This window comes from Tiliqua scincoides, chromosome 1 (genome assembly GCF_035046505.1).
Source record: "Tiliqua scincoides isolate rTilSci1 chromosome 1, rTilSci1.hap2, whole genome shotgun sequence".
NCBI lineage: Eukaryota > Metazoa > Chordata > Lepidosauria > Squamata > Scincidae > Tiliqua > Tiliqua scincoides.
Window position 1 is genome coordinate 71,668,878 of NC_089821.1, and position 11,590 is coordinate 71,680,467.

The 11,590-nt window shown below is 45.5% G+C and overlaps 1 pseudogene; it reads right to left on the bottom strand.

Moving 5' to 3' along the window:
• Positions 1-1,181: 1,181 nt before the first annotated feature.
• Positions 1,182-2,756, bottom strand: LOC136636231 (A-kinase anchor protein 4 pseudogene; annotated as a pseudogene).
• Between the last annotated feature and the right edge of the window lie 8,834 nt (positions 2,757-11,590).

The following is an 11,590-nucleotide window of genomic DNA, read 5'->3' on the forward strand; positions in this document are numbered from 1 at the left end:
AGCTTCTGGAGTGTTTTGACTGATATCTGACCCCTAAAATACAACATAAAGCATTACCTTGTTTGAGTTTCATAGAGCACTTCTGGAAGATTTAATACATGCACTTCTGGCACAATCCTATCTGGCAGATGCACCAGCAGAGCATGTGCTCCACCAGTGCAGACTGTCGCAAATGTGCCATAAAGTATGTTGCAACAGTGGGCCAGTTTGCAGCACCAGTGAAAGGTCTGCGCTACCCCTTTGGCACCAGAGTAAGGAGCGGTGCCTGCTGGACCAAGTAAATGCTATGCCACACAGTGCAGGGGTAGGGGAAGGTCAGGAGAGGGCGAGGAGGGGTGGGACAGAGCAAGGGCAGGGGGCAACAGGAGTGGGGGAGGGTAGATGAGGCCTGAGAGGGGGCATGATCAGTGGCACCAGCCTATCCCCCTGCCCAGGCCTGATCCACTGACAGAGATCAACTCGGACTTGTGCCAGCTATTTTACTGGTGGGGGTCTGAGTAGTCCCATTGTGCTGGCTGGGGCTTTCCCTGGGCAAAGAGATGAATGTCTCCTTACCTCAAGGAGACCTCCAGCATGCAAAATTCCCCCGCAGGATGCAGATCAAACCGTGCTGGTGCTGCTGCTTTGGCGCAGGGGTATTTTTGCTGGGTCGGACTGCCCATTACTGTACTATATTCTAGATAAAGGTTAGGAAGGACTAGCCAAGACTAACATATTTTGGATCCACCAAAATCTTAGGGAGGAGGCAGCACACAATTTGGCCCTGGTCTCCTGGTAGCCCTCTCCCATCAGCTAGAAGAAATCTACCAGTCACTATGGCTTCTTCAATATAATGATCTAGTTGGCTGTTACCTGGATATTTGTTAAGCTTTGAAGAAGCCACTAAGAGCATTGCCTGTCTTCTTACTTTTTAATGTTTGTTTTTAATTGATGGTTCTCCCCAGCTACCATTTTTTCTTTCTTTAATCAGCCAGTTTGAATTCCATTCCATTGCAGATTTGCAATGGGGTTATGATGATGGTATATAATTAGCTAAAACCAGAGCCAGATGCCTTTACCAATGAATAGACAGATCATTGTCATTACAGATACCACCACTTGGTCAATAGATTTGCTTGTTCATCCATACAGATCTGATGCTCCATTGGTCTGGTTTAATAAGGCCCTTCCTTGCTGTGTTTCTATCGCCTGTTTTGGTCACAGTCTAGATTTAAACCAGCCTCATTCATGATCTTCTGGATCATTGACAATACGAGGCCTGCTTTATCTTTTAGGGCTTCGGACTGTTGACTGTCTGGCCTTCCTTCACGTGGTTTTGAACTGTAGCTTCCAGGGGCCCAATCATGATTTTGATCATGGTGAACGTAGCCAAACGATGATGTATTGGCTTCACGGCGTGCCCAGTCCCGGGTTTTTTCTAACAGGTGTTGTTGTATCTGTGTTAATGCTGATACAAGAATCTCTTTCGCATACACATCCAGAGACGCTTGGTTTTCAGGCCCTCTGCTTCCAGAGGGATAAGGCTTTGTGGGCCCACCTCCTCTGTCCTTTCCCAAGATTGGTGACTCAGTTTTCAAGGATGCAAACTGCATGCCCTGAGTTCGTTGGTTTCCCTGAGCCCCCGTTTTAAATGCTGCAAATCCTAGGTTTTGAGATCTATACGATTTATCTTCGAGGAGTTTAAACAAGCGTTTCACCATGGCTTCCAAAATCTCCATTGTCTTCTGGATGCCCACATTGTACAGGTTCTTCTTCACTGCACAAACAAAGTCCGAGTCTGTCATGAGGGCCCCTGTGATGTTGTGTAGGTTTTTCATAGAGGAGTCGATGAAGTCAGATACAATTTCCTTGGTGTGTCTCAAGAACACCTCTTTTAAAACTGCACAAGCAGGCTGAGCGTGCTTCCCTTTCTGGACTTTCATGGTCTTCAAGAATGACAGCATCATGTCTGAAGCAGCTTGATTTGCACATACCATCATCCCTTTGCTTATCGAAGTGAAGTCCTCATGCTTCTTTGCGGTGTCGGAATATCTCTCTGTCTCCTTGAAATTATTTTGGTTCGCTCTTTCACTTTGAAATGGGTCCTCGATCCTGACAGACCTTTCCTGAGGTGTCTTACTTGCTTCGACACCATCGGTTGACGGTGGCTTGGTCCCTCCACTATGGGGACTAATCGTCTGGCGGATACACTTTCCAGAGCTTTCCCATTTGTCCTTTATCTCTTTCCGCGTCATTTCAACAACTAAGGAGCAGAGTTTATGGGCATAGTAGGCGAGATCATCAGGGTTTTCTCTTTCATTGACTGAAGCACTGGGAGCAGTGTTGTTGTTGTTCTGGGATGCTTTATCAGGTCGGGGCGAATCAAATGAATTGGTTTTACGAGGAGTCCCCGAGGGAGTCAGTGCATGCTTGAATCCAACTGCGTATTTCTGAAGGTCATTGCTGAGCCAGCTAACAACATTGATGTCGTCTGAGGAACCTTGCTTGAAAAGGCAGACTGCTCCCTCAGTGTTCATATGATTGCATTGTTCATCGTCCTTGATTATGATGATCTCCTTCTCTTCTAGATTCCCCAAATCAACCTCATCAGCAGGGTTATGGCCAATATTCATTGAATGCCTGTCCTTTGGGTTCAGGTTGGAGACGTCAACAAAGCAGATTACTTTACGTTCTTGTTCTTTCTGTTCACTGGGGCTGTAGAGATTTACTTTGCACATGCCAGCCTGACTGCTTAGCCAGTCGATCTCCTGAGCCATTTTAGTTGGTTACGAGTGGCAATGTATCAAGAGCCGTACAGTGTTCTTTCAGCTGAGCAGCTTGGATGACCCGGCCAGACTTGGGATGTTGCCTCCTCTTAGTCTTCCATGCTCTTACCTGCCAATGGTTTTTTTTCACTTATGTGAACACATAGCAGCAGTGACTTCACAAAGCACCAGTATCCCCACCAACCAGCAATGAGGTGCCAATGTTTGAACAAGAAAGTGCCTAGGGGTCTTTGGTTGTTGTTGTGCCCACAGCTGTGGCGTGTCCTCCTCCGCTGAGCAGTTTTGGTGATCTTGGCAGACTCAAGATGTTACCTCTCAGCTTTCCATGCTCTTGTGCCAGCAAAGGACATTTTCACTGGTGTGGACATGTAGCAGCAGTGACATCACAAAGCATCAGAAGCACCCACCAACCAGTGAGCTGCCAGTGCCTCAGCAAGAGATGGCCTTGCCATTTTCTTCTCTGAACCCGACATAATTATCAGAAGGACTAAGGCAGCTCCTTTGAGCAGTCTGGGTGATGAGAATGGGAATAAGAGGCAGCAGGTGGACCGTTGAGCAGGTAAGAGAGGCAGACCAGGGCAGCCTCAGATGATGACTTACCTTGTTGGATTTGGGTTTACCTGGTACTGCTTTGGCTATTCTAACAAGAGATGGTTGTGTCTGCATGTTTGTTTGTTTCACTGTTCATGTATCTGAAATTCAAATTCAAACGTGACACTTATATTGGATAGGAAGCACATTCACTTTACAGCTGGTTCTCTTCCAGTTTCAGTTCTGCATTAGTAGTTTTCACAAGTGATGTAGCCCCAACTAACCTAAGTGCAGCCAGCACTGGTCTATTCACACAGCCACATTGGCAGCAGATTGTGAGGGCTCTGAGGGGGTGGTGGATTTGGATTTCATCTTTACTCTGCCACTCTCTACCTCCTGCCCCACCTGCCAATTCAAGTGTTACTGACCTGCTTTGCAGTCACCTGAGCACAAATCAGACCATTTCCCTCCTTTCCTTGCTCCTTGCACACTGCAGTGAAATCTGGAATTGTGAACTGTGGTTTCATTTATAAGGACAGTGCGAGAGTCTCCACACTTTTGGGTTTCACCACAGTGCACAGAGAGCATGTTAAGAGTTTTTTTTTCAAGTGCAGAAGCAGTGGACCCATGGCAGCATCAGGCAGTGTTCCAAGTCATGCCTCCCCAAACTAATGGAAACACATGCGCAACCAATTTTATGCATGCTTACTCAGAAGTAAGCCCCCCCCCCAGCTGAGGCAGTACTGAGCTGAATCTACTAACAATGTTTTCCACAGTTATATTCAACAATGCCAAAAATGCCTCTTCTGGGAGGAAGCCCAAAGATGTTCACTTGAGTGTTTTAAGGGTGCAGTCCTAAGGGGTAGAAAGTAAAGCACTTTTGCACCGACATAAGTGGGGTTAGGCTGGTGCACGGACTTGTACTGGCCTCCCTGTGCCAATGTGGACTCCAGGAAAAGGGTGAGTTGCGTTGGCCGAGCTCGGCTGACACAGGGGTCTGGGGAGGGTGGGGAGGAGGTGGGGGAGGTGTTCTGAGGTGGGGGGAGGGTGGGCAGCAGGCGGGACCATGGGCTGGGGGAGTGGGAGGTGGGGCCAGGCTGTTTGGATTTGTGCTATCTCTGGAGGTGGCACAGATCCAAGTCACCCCATAGGGGCTGCAGTGGCTCTCCCCGGGGTAAGGGGAAGCAATTCCCCTTGCCTTGGACTGAGCCATTAAGTGCCTGAAAATTGCAGTGGATACAGCACAAGCATGCTGGCCTGCTGGTTCCAACGCAAGTTAGGATTGTGCTGCACAGTGCGTTTTTCCACATTGGTGCTATTTTAGCCAAATCTTCCTGGTTGTCTTGGCTTATGTATTTTATTTTACTGACATCTGGCAACAAGATCACATCAGAAGTAATAGCAATACTTTATATACTGCTGATAAAGGTCTCACGTACCTTGTCTTCTTGTAATGCTTACAACCTCTCTGTAAGATAGGTCAGGTTTATTAAAACCCATATTGCAGATAAGGCAGGGGACTGTGAATAAAAGAGGCCATCTAGAGTGAATGGCACATTCAGATCAGTATAGTGTTGTATAGTGACATCATTTTGTTCACCACATGATTCCTGGTTGGGTGGGACCACTCTCCCACATATCCCTAAGTAAAGGATAGATCAGGAGTCAAGATAAACAGCAGCAACAAGCAAGTATGAACCAAAAAATGAAGTATTTTTGAAGGAAAATTTAATTTCCAGCAAAATTAGTTTCAACCCAAGAAGTGAAGTGTGTGTGTGTGTGTGTGTGTGTGTGTGTGTGTGTGAGAGAGAGAGAGAGAGAGAGAGAGAGAGAGAGAGAGAGAGAGGACTATTGTATAAACAGTGTATAATTTGAGGAGCCTTTCTTCTCTGATGCTTCTGGCGAGGATGCAAAAGTGTGACAAGATTCTGAGTTACACAGACCTTTCCTTCTGTCAAAATGAAGAGACAACTCAATTCTAACCAATGGAGCAAGGAATTGTAGCTGCAAATGGAACAGGTTTCTAATTGCATCAGATGATACATTTGATGAACAGGTCACTTTCTGAATCAATTCCTCATGTTTTCATATGTATCCAGGCACACTTCAGATAGAGCTGCAGTTCTGTTCTATCTCTTGCAAAGTTCAGTACATTGCAAACAGAACCAGTTGTTTTTATGCTGCAAAACTGATAGAGAAGGCAGAAGAGTCCATGTGGCTCCCGGTGGGGAAGCTCAGGTCGCCCCAGGGGCTATATATCCTCATGTTGGCAACCTTCAGTCTCGAAAGACTATGGTATCGTGCTCTAAATGGTGGTTCTGGAACAGCGTCTAGTGGCTATATAATAATAATAATAACTAGGTTTTTATATACTGCCTTTCTGGTCATCGGATTACTCCTCTTTTATTCAAGGCGGTTTACATAGGCAGGTATTTCTAAATCCCTCAAGGGGATTTTTACAAACATAGAGGTTCCCTCTTTCAAGAACCAACAACATTTCAGAATGGATCTTCCTGGTTTGGTCTCACTTCTGGCCTCCAGTTCTCCCAGGCAGGCTGACAAGCAGCTCCATCTCTCACATGGAGGGCAGTCAAGATGCTTCTTGCTCACACCAAGAGCAGGTGGAATCACTCAGCTGGGCTTGTCAGCTGCTTCAAGGTCTTGCCATTCTCAGCCATTCAGGGAGCTGCCAGTGTCCTCAAACTGGCGACCTTCTGATGTTATCTTCGGGCTAACAAAGGCTCTACCCTCTAGACCAGACCTCCTGCCTATATTCAATCTTCTAGTACTCTCTTGCACTTGGAGAGGCTGAGTTTTTGTATCTGGCTGGGATGAAACCACTGTGGGATAGGCAGTGGCGTAGCTAAGGGGGTGCGGGGGTAGCAGTCGCACCAGGCAACAAGCTTTAGGGGGGCAACAAGCTGAGCTTGACACTAGTGGCCAAAATTGTGAAAAAAATTGGTATGTATGAATAATACCATCATGTTATATATTATTGGAAAGGTAATTTAATGAAGAATGCAATGAAACAAACCGCATTGAAATATCTGTATTATATCAAAAGTTATGGCCAATTAACCAGAAAACAAAAACGCAACTGCCTTATGGAACCAAAGGTGGATTTATTTAACTCAAAACTGACCCATGAGACATTGTTCTGTGAGTCAATGAGATGTTGTTATGATACAGCATGGAACCAATACGGTGTTAATATGAGTCAGCTTTCATTTCCATGTATCATAATAATTACTCCTGCTAACTGGAAAAGAGGCACTTTTTCAAGTGGTGCTCCTCTTATATTTAGCAGGGCGAAGCATCCCTCTTCACCCCAGCACAGTGTCTCTAACCAATAAGGGGCACACTTTTTATTTATTTACTTAATTAAATTTGATTTTGTCATGGGGGGGGCTACAAAATCTTCTTTGATCCCAGGTAGCAGATAGATTCCTTGGCTATGCCACTGGCTGGGGGGAAGTAGCAGATCAAGTAGGTGATGAACTCCTGGGGGGGGAGGCAGGTTTCCCCCCAATTTTTGCTTTTAAAAAAGCCTGGGTGTGACGTCACTTCCGGTTGTGACATCATTTCCAGGGCATCATTTTGAGCTCTGCACCGGGCTACAGGTTCATTAACTACGCCACTGGGGATAGGCTAATATGACTTTACTGATCCTATCTTAAAGATTTTCAGCTCTTCACTGGCTCTTGGCAAATGGCCAAGTCAATGCTGCTGTCTTAAAATGTAGCATATAATAGGAATTTTGACCTTCGTCAGCTGGGAGGGGATGTTGTGAGTGGAGTGGCACTTAGTTTCTAGAATGGGAGGCTGCTGGGGCTCAAACACTCTTCTCTTCCCTGGCAGTACCATGTATGTTTAAGTGGTTGTGGTCATTCAGTATTTTCAGGTCATTCTGAAAATAAATCATTTTGGGGTGTAATTTGTGTGCCCTGAGGTGGCATTTCAGAGCTGATTCTTGACTTCAATTAAGCTCTTGGGGTAGGAAACCCAAATTCTTACTGCTGAAACTCCCTGGGTTGACCAGAGAGTCTGGGCAGTGGGCAGGCTCAGAAGGTGCACCTCCAAAGGTCACGCTCCACAGGCAACTGCAGGCAGAAACTGGAGGAGTCAGTCTTCCTCTTTATGGGATGGATCAGGTATTGCTAAAACGCCTTGAAGAGGCCTGCACTCAACCCCCACTGAGGCCACAGGTGTGTGGGTGAAGCAGGGGAGGGAGATCTCCCTCTGTCAGGAGAGGAGGCTTTGATGCGAGGGGGGGGAGGAGGCAGCTCAAGAATAGGAATGTCTTTCCCAGGGCCTGCAGTAGCTTTTTACACACAGCCTCCATCTCTTCCCCTGACATATTTTGCATTTCTCTCTCTATCTTATCTTGTTCTTGCCCTCTCTGTTCACTCCCTTGTTCCCAGCTGGCCTCTGTTTTCTGGTTCTCAGCCCTGGGCCTCAGCTGGTTCTCCACCTGCGTCCCTTCCAACCATCCTGCTGAAGGAGGAGATGGCAGGTCTCCTTGATAACAGGCAGACAAAACAAAGCCCTTTTGTGCAGTGATGAGTCAGGAATGGGTACCGGGAACATCCTGAACACAGCAGAGATGTATAGTTGGTGGATTTGGGTGTATGTAAATGCATGTGCCTGTATGTTTACAAGTGTATTGCTAAAATGCTGTCACTGTCACCCCTGGAACTGACAGACTGGCTGGGACTTGGAAGATTCAGTCAGTACTCAACTCTGCCCCAGTGAACTACAGTCTTTGTGCCTCAGTTTCCTTTCTATAAAATGGGAGTTGTGGGCTTCTCTTATGCAAACAGATGAAGGTGATCTCTTAAGAGTTGAACTGTTGCAAACTGATAGTGATCCCCAGAACAGACTTACAGCCCAATCCTATCCACACTTTCCTGGGAGTAAGCCCCATTGACTCTAATGAGACTTACTTCTGAGTAGACATGCATAGGATTGGGCTGTTAACTGTTCTGCGATTGCGCCACATTGCTCAACTCAGTTCTGAGGCAACCTGACTTCTGTTCGAAAGAGAATACGAGGCGAGGGATAGCCACACCCTGAAGTTACCATCAAAACAAAGGTTTTCTGCAGGCAAATCCCAGATTCATCTTCAGATCCACTTGGTGAAAAGTTATTTCTAAATTAGAGCAAAACAATATTTGAATAGAAGTCCAAAATGAGGGCAGGTGTTGGGTGATATAGCACTCCTACCCCCTTCCTTTCACATTTCTCTCTCTCCACTGTGTGTAATATTCCTTGTAATTACAGATTTCTCTTTTATCCCTTCTGTGTTCTGGCCAATATGTAGCAGTTATTTCCTGCCCACTGTTGGAAGGAGACACCTTGCTGTTGCTGCCAACACACACACACACACACACACACACACACACACACACACGTCTACTGCAGAGTCCTGCCACTTATTCCTACTTTGAAACTTACTGTACTTCATTTAAAAGATCTTGCTTATTGCATACCAAAATCTTGGAGTGGGTTGCAATACTTTAAAACAGTGTTTCTCAACCAGTCATATGGGTACCACCAGTGGTACTTGAGGTGGTGTCTGGTGGTACTCGCAGAATCCCTGTACACCTGTCACCTGGCAGCAAGATCAGCAACAAACAACGGTAAGAGGCTCAGCAAGCAGAGCTCCAAAGCATGCTTTTCCAAGCTCAAAAAAGCCCTCCAGTCCACCCTGAGTCTCTTACTGGTGTTTGTCGCATTGCATCTGGTCTCGCAACTCAGAAGTAACTGGCGATTAAGAGCCCAATCCTATGCATGTCTACTCAGAAGAAAGTCCCATTTGAGTCAATAGGGCTTACTCCCAGGAAAGTGTGGATAGGATTGGACTGTAAGTCATTACCAGTTACCTCCAGTGGTACTTCAAACAGTTGGACCATGTGAAGTGGTACAGTGGAGGATCATCCTGGAGAAACACTGATTTAAAACAAATGTACAAACAATGAAAAATGGAAGTAAAAAAAATCCTAGAGAAATGTAAAAGGTATATTAGAATGCTAGACTAAACAGATTTTCTTTCATTTACAAGACTTTAGTTAGAAATCTTCTGTAGGACTTATTCCCAGATAAATTTGCATAGGATTATAGCCTTAAAGTAACATGAGCTTCATGCTGTCTTTTGGGCAGCCCATGGGAAAGAAATAGATATTAACATATGCCCGTAGGCAAGTCTCTCAGTTTGCCTCCTGTTGAGCCTGAGGCTTCTGAGTACTCCTGCTGATGACATCACAACTCCTGCTATAGGAGACATTTGGGAGGTCCACTCCCCCTCAACTTCACCCTGATTGATGGGCCTAATCAAACTGTCTCTGAAGAGCAGTAAAACATTTTAACACTGGGACCCACCTAAAAAAGTTTCATTTTACCAGCTGCTCAAACCTCTGTGGCTGTAATGGTGATTGGGCAGCAATGCTATCCCTCCTAAAGCAGCAAGTTATTTAACCTTTGATGCAAGCAGCCTAGTCTACCCTTGTCAGTTTTGCAAACCACCAAAAATTGGGTTGTGACCCACTGGTGGACCATGGTCCCACAGTTTGGGAACCACTGCTCCAGTGAATTCTGCCTATCTTTCCTTATTATTAGCCAGTTTTCCAGTCCTGGTGGAAAAGTTCTAAAGTTTTTTTTAGTTCCAACCTGTAGATGATTGGGTTAGGGGCTACATATGCACTCACTCCCAAGCACAAGACCAGGACACAGGGAACTGGTAGTGAACTGCTGTGTCTAATAGAAGGGATTCACCAAAATCTGTTTTCAATAACTGTGTTTTCTACCAACTTCTTGTAGCTGAAGCACATATTTTTTGTGAATTAAAATTGGAGGTACACTGCACTTTTACACCTCCCAACCTCCTTTACATCTTTGTTTTTGAGTGTACAACAATAAGAGCCCTCCATTGGTTGGCAACCTTCAGTCCCAGGTGGTTTCCCATCCAAGTACTAACCAGGTGTGACTCTGCTTAGCTTCTGAAATCAGACAAGATCAGCCCTCCACCTTCAGAGGATTCCGCCTGTGTGTGTTTCTACATGAATCACTATTCAGGCTGAGAATTCTCAATAGGCAGGCATTCTACAGCTCTGCATGATCTGATGCAGAGGTCGTACAAAATTACCTGTTACTACAGGGGAGATGATTGGAAAGATGCAAGGCCAGAATAGTGAATGTGTTACACTTGCATTTATATCCTTCTCTTCTTTCAAGGGGTGGGATACATGGTTCTCCTCCTTAGTAGGTTTACCTGCCTGTTCAGGGTTCTATGTGATTGCAGCATGTTGATGTCTTTAGAATAGTCGTTGCCGTTAAAGTGTCCTGCTCTATCCCCTTTGGGTGCCCTACTGAATAACAGGACAAGTGCTGAAGTATCTGATTGCTTGTCAAGCTCTGTACATGTCTTTCTAGAGATCTAAAAAGGTTTTTCAGCAGCAGCTGCAACAGCAGTTATTACTGTAGAGTCAGCTGCAATCAAGAACTGTTTCTTGAATGCAGTTGCCCAAAATTTCTCTTCTGAATGTTAATGATGAGGGTGCAGCACCACCTGGTGGGCATACTGGCTTTCACAGACACACTAGTTTGAAGAGAGAGCTAGGTGTCACTCTAAGCTCTGGTAACATTGATGTGTTTGGAAATAGATGTAAAAGGGCTCATTAATGGATGACATGATAAATGAAGTTTTTGCTTTGCTTCATGCTGCTTGCTTGAATCATGTTAGTGCTATTTGCTCTGCTCTGAGCACACCTTTCAGCAGCACCTGCTTGTGGCACCCTGTGATTCAGATTACATAAGGGGATGCCATTTATATGGCATCATCCATGAACATGGTGCTCTATAAAGGATGAGTCCCTAGCCGGAGGGGCTCACAACCTATGTATCAACACAGGAAGGCAACAGAGGAAGGGGAGGGAAATGCAGGTAGGATAAATGTGGGGCTGACTATGTAGTTATTTCTGATGTACCTTCTTAAGTTTAGGGTCAAACTAAGTCATGATTCCAGATACATCATTAGCACTTCCATCTTTTTAAATATTAAAATAGCTGCCGCAGATGAGTCTATCCAGATTGGGGCTGTGGCATGCAGAGAGGGGTTATGGAACTCTCTCCTTGTGCTGTGCTCCCCATATAAACTGTCCCCATATCTCCTATTAAGCCTGAGAAGGGAAGTTTCCATAGGTACCAATGGGAGCCTCCCTCCTAGGTTAATAGCAGCTGGAGAGGGGTGAATTTGCATCATCTTCTATTTTAATGCTCAAAAAGAAAAAGAGAAAAAG